Genomic DNA, 13,797 nt, shown 5'->3' on the forward strand with positions numbered 1-13,797 from the left:
TGGCAATCGTAGCTCTCAAAAGCCGCTGTCGAACTCTGACCTTGTCGATGAACTTTGACCTTTGTCAATGACTTATCCATTAGATAAGAGATCATATATTCCTCCATTCTAGATATCATATGGACTGAGACATGGATTGTAAATCATTCTCTCTGTCCATTTGTTGTTTCCCGATTTGCGATTCATGATGACTGACTGATTGAACAGATCAAATCAGTCCTGGCTTGGCCAAGCACTCACATGTATCATCATTAAATCATCGAGCGGCCCACATATATCGCTTTTATCCCGAGGGTAAAAGGAATGGATAAACTTTGACTCATATGGCTTGTTCTACTACTTGTTGAATCATACACAAAGGCACGTTTTATAACATCGAGTTACCAATGCGTTTTCGTGCAATCAATGTATAACCAACTCATAGTAACAACTCATATCTCTAGGTTTGAAGAATATAGGATATTATCTTCTCATGATCACTCGTGATAAAATCCATGAAGTGATTCCAATGAGCGTGGGTTGAATCCAATACTCAGAACTTATGAGCATTCATGAGTGTTGTAGCACCACTTTGTCCAACATCTTAGACCTCTACAAGCCAACTCATGACAGTCTTGATTCATATCTACTTCCAACATATGACCGACTGTGGATGGTTTGAATAACTTAGTCATTCAGGAGGAACGACCTAGTTATTCTGGAAGTCAAAACATGCAAAGTGAAACACAAGAATAATCGAATCCAATATGGTCTCAGAACTTATGAATATAAATAAAACATCTTTTATTTATCACCATATTGATTACACATTATTCATTGTATACTGTTTCACACTATCAACTTTATACTTGAATTAAAACAATAGTTGTCCCATGCTCCAAGCATGTACACTATGTTTTCTAAACACTAGCCATGTTATACTCTAAGTATGCACCCTATGTTTGTCTAAACATTAGTTATGCCATACACCAAATATGCATACTAAGTTTGTCTATGATCTTTACTTTGTGAAATAGATCGATTGAACATAATTCCAATGATACTCATTTCACAATCCCAAATCCTTACCGCAAATGCAAGAATTCCAAATTCCTTCCATTTACCTAAATCTGTTAAATTCTAAACTTATATGCATTGGTCCTCTTGTAATGATTATGCACAAAGTCACAAAGACTTGTCAACAGACATTACAGAGTGTTCCAATAGAGATCAACTCCATGGAACAGAAGTCTCATATTCAAAGTTCATTGCCTTTGAACATTCTTCTTGCATTAAGTTTCCTAATCTTACACAGATTTAATGAATAACTTCCATCTATGGGAACATTTCCATATTCCCCTTTTGAATATTACTCCTGAACAAGAGTTGCCTCTTTTCAGAATATGTCAATATGGTCCTTCCAAAATTAACACTATACTTCCAACTGTCCCTGAGCAACCAATCTTTGGTAAACCTTAGATTGTCCTAGACAATTGCTTAATCATTTTAGTCATATCCAATTCTAGACCTTTTTCCCTTCTTAATGCTCTGGGCATTTGGAAAAATTTAGAACAGGTGAATATTATAGCACATGCAATCGATCCTATATCCGAAGCATATGGGACACGATTCATGATGTCTCACATAAAGACATGATACTAGACCAGTCCTTTTGCTACAATATTTCTATTTGCCAAGTTCTTATAATTCAGATTATGAAAAGGGATGTCGTAATCATAATCGAATTTTAAAACGCAAATAATGGACTCATATATAGAATTTCCTTATGTTGAGCCATTCCAACACAAAATTCATATATATCCTTGACTAAAGATGATTAAAACCTCAATCTAAGCTTTTAGAATTGAAATGAAGTATAATTTCCTCTCCCTTAATTATAGCAAAACAACTTTTCAACCCCTGCAACTTCACGAATTGAAACTTTTGTTTTCTATAATTAACATTGCTATCTTGCAATACTAATAATTATCATGCTCCCACTAACATGATGATTATTAGCGTAACACTTATGCTCCCACTAGCTTTGACATGTACTTAGAAATCAGCTGGACTTCTAGAAATCAATACTTTATTGACTTTCTTACCAAAGTTCAGATTTCTGATACAATGTGCTTTGATAAAACTTTATCAAAATCATACACCTTTCCTCAGATAGCACACATATGTGTCTAAACAATTTCAGAACTATGAAAAGGGATGTCGTAATCATAGTCCCAATTGTTTAGACCTTTGCCATTTCTCACAAGTCCATGTTAGTGTCCCGGTTAACCACACACGCTCCACTAACGACTTTGAGAATACAAATATCACAATTGCTATCTACTTAAAATCTACTTAGTGAAAGTGTTTCCTCACCATCATTTTCATGAATCGGAGAGAAACCTTATGACACTTAGATTTTATGGTGTATGTGTTCTTATCCATGTGAATTTGTCAAAACCATAATCACAAAACAAGGATAATGACAAATCCAAACTCATATGGACTGAACTCAATCTTAATTACTTGCCACTTGGCAGCACAAGGGCCTGCCATTGCTTCCAAGTTGTTATGCAGCCAATTGAGAACTCTCAGAACTCATATGCAAAGCCAATTTTAACTGGAATGGGCACAGAAATAGAAATATGTCAACACGATAGGTTATAAACCTCACGTCGTGTGCTAGTGTCAAACTACAAGTTTTTATTCTTGATTAGATCTTGAAATTCTTTCAGGATCTTTAAGACTCCCACTGTCCTCTTGACATATAAGACTATCTTGCCAAATATTCTAGAGATAGTGCGGATTCTTTATCAAGACAAACACTTCACACAATTAGCCTTAGTTGGTCTTTGTTTTATCCAAAAACATCACAACTTACCAATTTCAAATGTACAAGAGTAGAAAACATTTTACTCTTACATTTGACAAGTGTTATAAACCTTCTTTAAGATGTGTCACTCAAGTTACAATCTTGGAGTATGACTCTAAGAATTATTTTGCAACGAGGTATGATTCGTCTTTTGATTTAACCAATTCAACAATTCACGATTCCTCTTCTTAGTCAAACAAATGCACTAAGATGTCCATAAGGAATCAATTGTAATATGGTTTCAAAATCACTAAGATAATCACAAAACACGATACTAAAGTACTCTCCCATCTTTTCATATTGGAGAAACTTTTATCTTTCTGCCAAATTTGATTCTTCTCATTCGTTCTGCCTTACATTGAAACTTTTCCAATGTTTCAGAATTATACTTAAACTTGCAAGTATAACCATATTTACTAAACTATAGTAAATCATGACGAATAGTCTTATCGATCTTTTGTAGTGGACTTGACCAGCGTACAAGAATGTGTACTCGATCCCTTAGTCCTTCACTTGACTCACATATAAATGTGAACAAGGAATTAGTCTTAATTTTCCAAAGGTGAAAATTCTCATTCATCATAGTATACAACTTGCATAATTCCAAGTTTCTATCAACTTGAAACTTGGTTGATGAGAATCTTTCCTTATTTGGTAAATTATGACACTACCACAAACGATAGAATCAAATTCATTTTCCAATGTTGCTATCAATGGAATCATATAAACAACAATTTTTCACAAGTGCCATTGTAAGGATACTTAAAATAAATAAAATCAAAACTTTTCTTTTATTTTAAAACTTGCGGAAAAACTTATCCTTACAATGCAGATGCATATGAAAACTATGTTGTTATTTATTCCTAAGCAATCTATCACAACTCTTAAGCAGTAGCTCAAAAATTCTGATCACCGAACCTTGCGATCGAAATCCATCTTCGCGATCAGAATCAACTCACTCTTCTTTAAGCTTCCTCTCCTTTCTTTGGTTCTTAAAACTTCAACATGTGACCCAGTCATATCATGTAATAAGAATCTCCAAATAGGAACTTAATAGAGTTAGATAGTGGACTTACCTGAAGTAGAGTCAAACTTTTTGACCAACCTTATGATCTTTTAGATAAATAGGGCAGCTTTGCAACCAATGCCCCTTCCTTTGGCAATACAAGCATATGGACCTTTTGGGAATGGTACACGAGACTGTCTCAGACTTAGCCTTTCTCTTACCATTTGGTCAACCGAGTTGACTATGGCCAATCCCTTTCCATTGGGAAGAGAAAGCTTTTTTGGATTTTCAATGTTACCATTGTCAATGTCCATGGAAGTTTGGGAAGTTGATCTTCTAATCAAATTTGCTTTACCAGTACTCCAAATCATTGCTGATTCAGCAGCACCTAGCAAATAAATAAGATCATTAAGGGCCATGTCACAGTCTGTTTCATAGTAGTCCCAAGAAAACTCGCTATGTGACTTAGAAAGTGATTGAACATCCAACTTTCTTAAGACTTTGACACCCAACTCTCCCGGCTTGTCAATATGTGACTTCATCTCCAAGATGCAATCACACATAGACCTTGCTTGACAATAGGGCTTGAGTGACCTTGAACTTGTGGGTTAGGGAGAATAATTGGAGGAGGTGGAGAAAGTGAAGTTCCAAGAGATTTGGGAAGATCATAGATGTCTGAACTAGACATCTTTTTGGGATATATTCAAGATAGTTGATCTAAAGTCCTTAATATAACACCCAATATGAAATATTAAGGCTAGGATCCAACACAATACTTTTATAACTTGGAAGAGGGATGTCGTAATCCAAGTTATAAAATATTTGAAGGTAGGCGAATGACGATTCACCAATTTCCACCATGAAAACGAAATAATTTAATTAGGTTTTACTTGGATTTGAAACTCCTAGATATTTTGAGATTCATTGAACTGTTCAATGGCATGTTTCAATCTCGATTGTGCCCTCTCAAATTTTGTGACTGGGATGCCGAGGATCACAAAACAAGGTGTGAATAACCATGCAAATATACTTGGTACCCTTAATATTTACCCCTCAATCGATGTGTCGGTTAACCACATGCACTCCATCGATACTATGATAAACATTAAGTTACCCTTTGCCTACCTTGTTAAGTCAAGCTAGTGTGCCGGTTAACCACACACGCTCCACTAACCGACTTAAGCAAAGTGCAAAGTGTAATTTCATGGGTTAGCACCAAATTCACATTTTCCTAAAGTAACTAAGATTGGGAATTTATAAAAGGTTTAGTTACTTTATATTTATCATTAATACTTTTAATGAAGGGAGAATTCTAGTCCTTGTCCTACCCGTTCGGCTAACGACCCTCCACCAGTCAAGGAAGCGGTGGGTGAGAGTGGACACCCATTAAACTGCCATTTTATAGGCAGTAACCTTATACCCCCCTTATAGATCGGCTTCGTGAATGAGGCCTACTAACGGTAAGACTGACTTGCTCTTATATATATATATATATATATATATATATATATATATATATATATATATATATATATATATATATATATATATATATATATATATATATATATATATATATATATATATTGTAACAACGTGAATTTTCAAAACAATTTTTCATTTTTAAATCATACTTTCAATCACATGAAAATCACAAAACATAATGTATCACTGTGTCATAACAAAACATGTCCCCAGAATCTTAATAACATAAACTCTATAAATGTGTACGGATCATGCCGGCGCCTTCCCGCGATCCTCGCTAGTACCTGAAACACATAACACAACAACTGTAAGCATAAATGCTTAGTGAGTTCCCCAAAATACCACATACCACACATACGCCTTTCCAGGCCATAACTCTATAGGATCTTCCGATCCATGTGTCTCAGGGGACTTCCGTCCCGAATCCCGGTAGACCTTCCAGTCCTACCCGTATCGACCTTCCGGTCCATAACCCTTTGACCTTCCAGTCCATATCATCGTGACCTTCCGATCCATATCATCTTGACCTTCCGGTCCTTACCATACATAACATACATAACACATACATATCACGTAACCGCATATAGCACATACATCTCATAGCATACAAGACCTTCCGGTCACACATATCACATAACCGTATATAGCACATACATCATAGCATACAAGACCTTCCGGTCACACATAGGTACCCTTCCAGGTACAGTATAGTGAGAAGACTCACCTCAATGAAGTTGGATAAACTCTCGTGCTCAACGTCCCGACTTAGCCTCCTCCTATTATTCAAATAACATCCCCGATCAATATTCTCTCATAGCCTCATCTTTACAGATTGGGTAGAAGGCCATTCTACCCTTCCCTGAACTCTCTTGAATTAGTCTTGACCAGAACCCTAAGGTCAACGAAAGTCAACGGTCAAACTTTGACCCGACTCATCGAGTGCACAAGGGCGACTCGGCGAGTCCATGCGGGTCCTCTGAATCCTTTCAGCCTCTCTTGGCTCGTCGAGTCATCCTTCCACTCGACGGGTTACACCTGTCACGAATCGCGGGCAACCCCGACTCGACTCGTCGAGTCCACTTATGGACTCGGCGAGTTGCTCCCATAACAACTCTCAAATGACCTTCTGAGGTCAGATCTGCTTCTCTAAACTATAGATCTGGCCTTCAAGTGCTCAAAGGTCACGTAAAGGTGCAACCTTTACGTGCATGCAACCCACATCAAGACATAAATGGAGAAATAACTCTAAAAATGGCAACCTAGTCTCCAATCCTCCATGAACAAGCTTAAAGCAGAATGAGAAAGGTTCTCTGGACCTCTATGGGTCCAGATCTGAGGTCTAACCCAGCAAGGGACCAAAACCTCAACCTTCCAAGCCTTAAAAGGGTTTATAGAAAACCCTAAATCATAGATCTTAACCCAAAACAGAAGGGAAGTTCGATTTGATACCTCAATAGTGTAGATCTGAACTTGAAAACTCTGGATCCACAGCTCCCTTGACCTCCTCTTGTTGGAAACCACTTCTCTTTTGCTAAAACACTCAAGAAATGGTGAATTAGCCTTCCTCTAGCACCACAAACGCTCTCTCTCTCTCTCTCTCTCTCTCTCTCTCTCTCTCTAGGGTTTCTCAGGGGGAAAGTGGCCGCAATGGAGGCTATAAAGGCCTTTAAATAGGGCACAGGCCCCGAGAATTGGGGTTTCATTTAACAGCGCGGACTCGCCGAGTCCACGCATCGACTCGTCGAGTCCTTCACTAAATCAGACCAGAAATGCGCGATCCCACTCGGCGAGTCTGAGCGCCTACTCGCCGAGTCCCTTTCTAAAATTCAATATAAATACTTAAAATAAGATACCTGGGAATCCGGATGTTACAATTCTCCCCCACTAGAATCAGACTTCGCCCTCGAAGTCCTGCTCGGCAAACAACTCTGGATGCTGCTCCCGCATCTCCAACTCCGGCTCCCAGGTCAGCTCGGACCCTTTCCGATGTTGCCACTGGACCTGCACCAGGGACACTTCCTTGTTCCTCAGAACCTTGATCTTCCGATACCGGATCGCGATTGGTCTCTCAGCATAATTCAGGCTCGCATCCACCTGAATATCCTCCAGCGGTACCACCGCCGATTCGTCGGCTATACACTTCCTCAATTGAGACACGTGAAAGGTATCATGAATCTGCCTCAGCTCCTCAGGTAGCTCGAACCGATAAGCTACCCTGCCCACCCTCGCGGTCACCCTAAATGGCCTGATATACCGGGGCCCCAGCTTTCCCCTCTTCCTAAATCGGATCACTCCTTTCCAAGGAGACACTTTCAGGAGTACGAAGTCTCCCACTTGGAACTCAAGCTCGGATCGTCGCCTATCCGCATAACTCTTCTGACGACTCTGAGCCGTCAATAACCTTTGTCTAACCTGCTGTATCTGCTCTGTCGTCTGAAGCACTATCTCAGTGCTACCCATCACACGATGTCCTACCTCTCCCCAGCAAATGGGAGTCCGACACCTCCTACCATACAACAACTCGAAGGGAGGCATACCAATACTCGAATGGTGGCTGTTGTTGTAGGAAAACTCAGCCAACGGTAAGTACGTGTCCCAACTTCCTCCGAAGTCCAACACACATGCTCGAAGCTTGTCCTCAAGTGTCTGAATCGTCCGCTCACTCTGTCCGTCCGTCTGGGGGTGGTAGGCGGTACTGAAATGCAACCTCATACCCAACTCCTCGTGGAACTTCTTCCAGAACCTGGAAGTGAAACGTACATCTCGATCTGACACAATCGAGATCGGTACTCCATGACGCGATACCACCTCCCTCACATACAACCCTGCCAACCTCTCAGCAGAACAGCTCTCACTGATAGCAAGAAAGTGCACGCTCTTCGTCAGTCGGTCGACGATCACCCAAACTGCATCGACACCCCTCGCGGTCCTCGGCAATTTGGTGATGAAATCCATGGAAATCTGTTCCCACTTCCACTGGGGAACCTCAAGCGGCTGCAACTTGCCATGCGGACGCTGGTGCTCAGCCTTAACCATGCGACAGGTGAAGCACCTCTCGACAAACCACGCGACATCCCTTTTCATACAGGGCCACCAATAATCCTTCTTCAAGTCCAAATACATCTTGGTGGCCCCGGGATGGATTGAAAACCTTGATCTATGTGCCTCCTCCATCAGAATGGTGCGCGTCCCGCCTGTATACGACACCCAAATCCGACCCTGAAAGGTCATAAGCCCACGACTATCGGTAACAAACTCAGGTACCTGTCCAATCACCCGCTCCCTCTTGCGGTTCTCCGGTCTCACGGCCTCTGCCTGGGCCTCCCGAATGGTGTCCAACACCGGAGTCATCACTGTCAATTGCATACAAGTGTCTCGAATCGGGGCACTCTCCGCCCTACGACTCAGCGCATCAGCTATAACATTAGCTTTGCCCGGGTGGTACAGGATCTCACAATCGTAATCCTTTACCACATCCAACCATCTCCTCTGGCGCATATTCAGGTTGGGCTGATCCATCAGATACTTCAAACTCTTGTGGTCCGTGTATATGGTACACCGAACCCCATACAAATAGTGACGCCAGATCTTGAGGGCGAACACCACTGCCCCCAACTCCAGATCGTGGGTGGGATACCTCGTCTCATGAAGCTTCAGCTGCCTCGATGCATACGCTATCACATGCCCCCTCTGCATATGCACTGCACCCAACCCCGATATCGATGCGTCACAATACACCACAAAATCCTCCATCCCTTCCGGGAGGGCTAACACTGGGGCTTCGCATAACTTCTGGCGAAGTGTATCAAACGAGGTCTGCTGCTCTGGACCCCATGAAAAAGCAACACCCTTCCGGGTCAACCTGGTGAGAGGCACGACGATCTTGGAGAAATATCTGATAAATCTCCGATAGTAGCCGGCCAATCCTAGAAAACTCCTGATCTCGGTGGGAGATCTCGGCACCTCCCAACTCATCACTGCCTCAATCTTGGCCGGATCGACCAAAATCCCATCCTGGTTGACGAGATGCCCCAAGAACTGGACCTCCCGTAACCAGAACTCGCACTTGGAGAATTTGGCATAAAGCCTCTCCGTCCTCAATACCCCGAGAATCTCTCTTAGATGCTCCTCGTGCTGCTCTCTAGATCTCGAATACACCAGTATATCATCGATGAACACGGTCACCGAACGATCCAACATCGGTCTACACACCCTGTTCATGAGATCCATGAACGCTGCTGGTGCATTGGTGTGCCCAAAAGGCATCACCACGAACTCGTAATGCCCATAACGAGTCTTGAACGCCGTCTTCTGGATATCCTCATCATGCACTCTCATCTGATGATATCCAGACCTCAGATCAATCTTGGAGAACCAAGACGCTCCCTGCAACTGATCGAACAAATCTTCGATCCTCGGTAATGGGTAACGGTTCTTGACCGTCAACTTGTTCAACTCCCGGTAATCAATACACATCCGGTGTGAACCATCCTTTTTCTTGACAAAAAGGATCGGCGCTCCCCATGGCGAGCTACTCGGTCGAATAAACCCCTTCCCCAGCAGCTCCTGGAGCTGCGAGGATAACTCCTGCATATCTGGCGGCGCAAGGCGATAAGGCGCCTTGGCGATAAGCGCTGCCCCCGGAACCAAATCAATGCGGAACTCTACCTGCCTCTAGGGAGGCACACCCGACAACTCCTCGGGAAAAACATCCGGGAACTCACGCACTATCGGAACGTCATCCATCAAACTTGGCCCCTCGGCGGCCACTCGTGAGTCCATCACATATGCCACAAACCCGCTACAGCCCTGCTGTAAACTCTGTCTCGCTCTGGCTGCCGAACAAAACGCTGACCCACATCGGGTACCCTCGCCGTACACCGTAAGTACTCCCCCATGGGGTCTCGTATCGTCACCAACTGTCGCTCGCAGTCTATGACAGCCCCAAATCGGCTCAACCAATCCATGCCCACTATGACACATACGTCCCCCATCGTTATCGGGAACTCAACACCGAAGATCTCGAGTACACATCCTCGAATCACATCCGTAGCATACACCGCTCGCTCGTCAGCTATGGAAACTCGTAAAGGTCGTCTCAACGCCTCTCGTCGGCTACTGATGTGTCGACTAAACGCTATCGACACAAATGATCGACTCACACCCGAGTCAAATAACACTAAGACAGGTACAGAACTCACAAGAAAAGTACCTACGCATATCATAATATAAGCACAATATCTCATCTCAGCATAAATAAATAAAGAATACATACCAGCCACAACATCGGGCGCTGCTCGGACCTCCTTCGCTGTCAACTGGAAAGCTCTCCCACGAGCCCTCGGTGCCTCGGCCTTCGCTGGCAGAATCTCGGTAGCCCTAGCAGCAGGTGCAGATCCCTGTGCTGATCCCTGATGTAGTTGCGGGCACTCGGCCTTCCGATGGCCAGTCTGGTTGCAATGAAAGCAAACCATAAATCCCTTCAAGCACCCGATCGACAGACCCCATCATGTCCCTTGCCGCACTTCCCACAATTGCGGCCCTTCTGGCCTCCAGATCTCGTATCAGCGGACTTTGCCCGCTTGGCTGCCGGCTGAGACTGTGTCGGCCGCCGATCCATCCTCTGAGACTCGGCCTCCTCCCTGGCCCGAGTCTCCAACTCAATCTCCCTCTTCCAGGCATTTGCCTGGAGCTCAGCAAATGTTTGGTAAGTCGAGTTCGACATGAACTCCCGAATATCCCTCCTCAAAACGCCCAAATACCGGCTCATGCGTGCCTGCTCAGTAGACACCTGCTCAGGGCAGAACATCGCCCTCTCATGAAACTTCCTGGTAACCACAGTAACCGAATCAGTACCCTGCTTGAGGGTCAAGAACTCCTGAACCAACCGTTCCCTCTCCACCGGGGGAACATACTCGTCTCTGAACATGGTGGTGAACCTCTCCCAGGTCACCGTTGAAATCTCTGCAAGAGTGAAGCTCGCCGTCACGAACTTCCACCAATCCTTCGCTCCCAACGAAGCTGGTTCAACGTGAACCGTACCCTCAGATGCTCCGGACATGAACACGTGTAGAAGCATCCCTCGATATCAGAAATCCATCTCATCGCAGCGATCGGATCCTGCGTCCCGTCAAACTCTGGTGGCTTCGTGTTGCTGAACTCTCGAAGCAACAACAAGTCACCTCCCCGAGGGCTGGCAGCAGCCACAGCTGCAGTAGCTGCAGCAGCAGCAGCCTCATTCACCGCTGCGTACCGCTCATCAAAAGTCTCAATCAATGTGGTCTTGATAGACCCAAACATCTCCGGAATCTCGGTCGAATCGCCGCTGCCACCTCATCGTGGATCATCTGACGAAGCTCCTCGTCACTCACGCCACTCGGCTCAGGTATGTGACGTGTCCTAACCATGATGTCTCTGAAATACAACATAAAATATCAGAGACTCGCTCGAGCATACTCGCACTCGATAACTTAACCCTACTTGTTCCTTAGTACCCAAAGGATTCTTACTTAGAGTGCGCACTGCTCCGGTGTCTTCAGTAGTACGGGCCCTATACTACCGTCCACACCGCATCAGTATTCACCCTAAGTCCTCCTCCTTGGATCCCAGATCACAAGTACTCTATATCTCACTGGCATAGGCTACCCTTCGGTAGACCCCTCATCAGCTCCTCACTGCTACCTAATCGCTCTCAAGCATCACATAGCAGCAAAATCCTTCCTAGGCTAAGGCATCACAAATCAGGCCACTCTAGTCCTAATATGAATACCTAGCCTACTCTAGCATGCATATCATAACATATCTCATAACACATAATGTAAGGGTATCTTGGGAAATCACCGTTCAGGCGATGGCTGATCGTACACACTGCTTCCTTCTGCCTTTCTCAAAATCTTTTACTCTTTTAGAAAAATTGTTTATTTTATGAAAACTTTCTCAATTCCTCAGTTTGAGTTCACATCCATCCGAAGATGCACCCGAATCCCTCAAACCAAGGCTCTGATACCAACTTGTAACAACGTGAATTTTCAAAACAATTTTTCATTTTTAAATCATACTTTCAATCACATGAAAATCACAAAACATAATGTGTCACTGTGTCATAACAAAACATGTCCCCGGAATCTTAATAACATAAACTCTATAAATGTGTACGGATCATGCCGGCGCCTTCCCGCGATCCTCGCTAGTACCTGAAACACATAACACAACAACTGTAAGCATAAATGCTTAGTGAGTTCCCCAAAATACCACATACCACACATACGCCTTTCCAGGCCATAACTCTATAGGATCTTCCGATCCATGTGTCTCAGGGGACTTCCGTCCCGAATCCCGGTAGACCTTCCGGTCCTACCCGTATCGACCTTCCGGTCCATAACCCTTTGACCTTCCAGTCCATATTATCATGACCTTCCGGTCCATATCATCTTGACCTTCCGGTCCTTACCATACATAACATACATAACACATACATATCACGTAACCGCATATAGCACATACATCTCATAGCATACAAGACCTTCCGGTCACACATATCACATAACCGCATATAGCACATACATCATAGCATACAAGACCTTCCGATCACACATAGGTACCCTTCCAGGTACAGTATAGTGAGAAGACTCACCTCAATGAAGTTGGATAAACTCTCGTGCTCAACGTCCCGACTTAGCCTCCTCCTATTATTCAAATAACATCCCCGATCAATATTCTCTCATAGCCTCATCTTTACAGATTGGGTAGAAGGCCATTCTACCCTTCCCTGAACTCTCTTGAATCAGTCTTGACCAGAACCCTAAGGTCAATGAAAGTCAACGGTCAAACTTTGACCCGACTCATCGAGTGCACAAGGGCGACTCGGCGAGTCCATGCGGGTCCTCTGAATCCTTTTAGCCTCTCTTGGCTCGTCGATTCATCCTTCCACTCGACGGGTTACACCTGTCACGAATCGCGGGGCAACCCCGACTCGACATTTCGAGTCCACTTATGGACTCGGCGAGTTGCTCCCATAACAACTCTCAAATGACCTTCTGAGGTCAGATCTGCTTCTCTAAACTATAGATATGGCCTTCAAGTGCTCAAAGGTCACGTAAAGGTGCAACCTTTACGTGCATGCAACCCACATCAAGACATAAATGGATAAATAACTCTAAAAATGGCAACCTAGTCTCCAATCCTCCATGAACAAGCTTAAAGCAGAAAGGGAAAGGTTCTCTGGACCTCTATGGGTCCAGATCTGAGGTCTAACCCAGCAAGGGACCAAAACCTCAACCTTCCAAGCCTTAAAAGGGTTTATAGAAAACCCTAAATCATAGATCTTAACCCAAAACAGAAGGGAAGTTCGATTTGATACCTCAATAGTGTAGATCTGAACTTGAAAAGTCTGGATCCACAGCTCCCTTGACCTCCTCTTGTTGGAAACCACTTCTCTTTTGCTAAAACACTCAAG

Source organism: Lactuca virosa, chromosome 1 (assembly GCF_052849685.1).
Source record: "Lactuca virosa cultivar CGN04683 chromosome 1, Lactuca_virosa_CGN04683_v6, whole genome shotgun sequence".
NCBI classification, from domain to species: domain Eukaryota; kingdom Viridiplantae; phylum Streptophyta; class Magnoliopsida; order Asterales; family Asteraceae; genus Lactuca; species Lactuca virosa.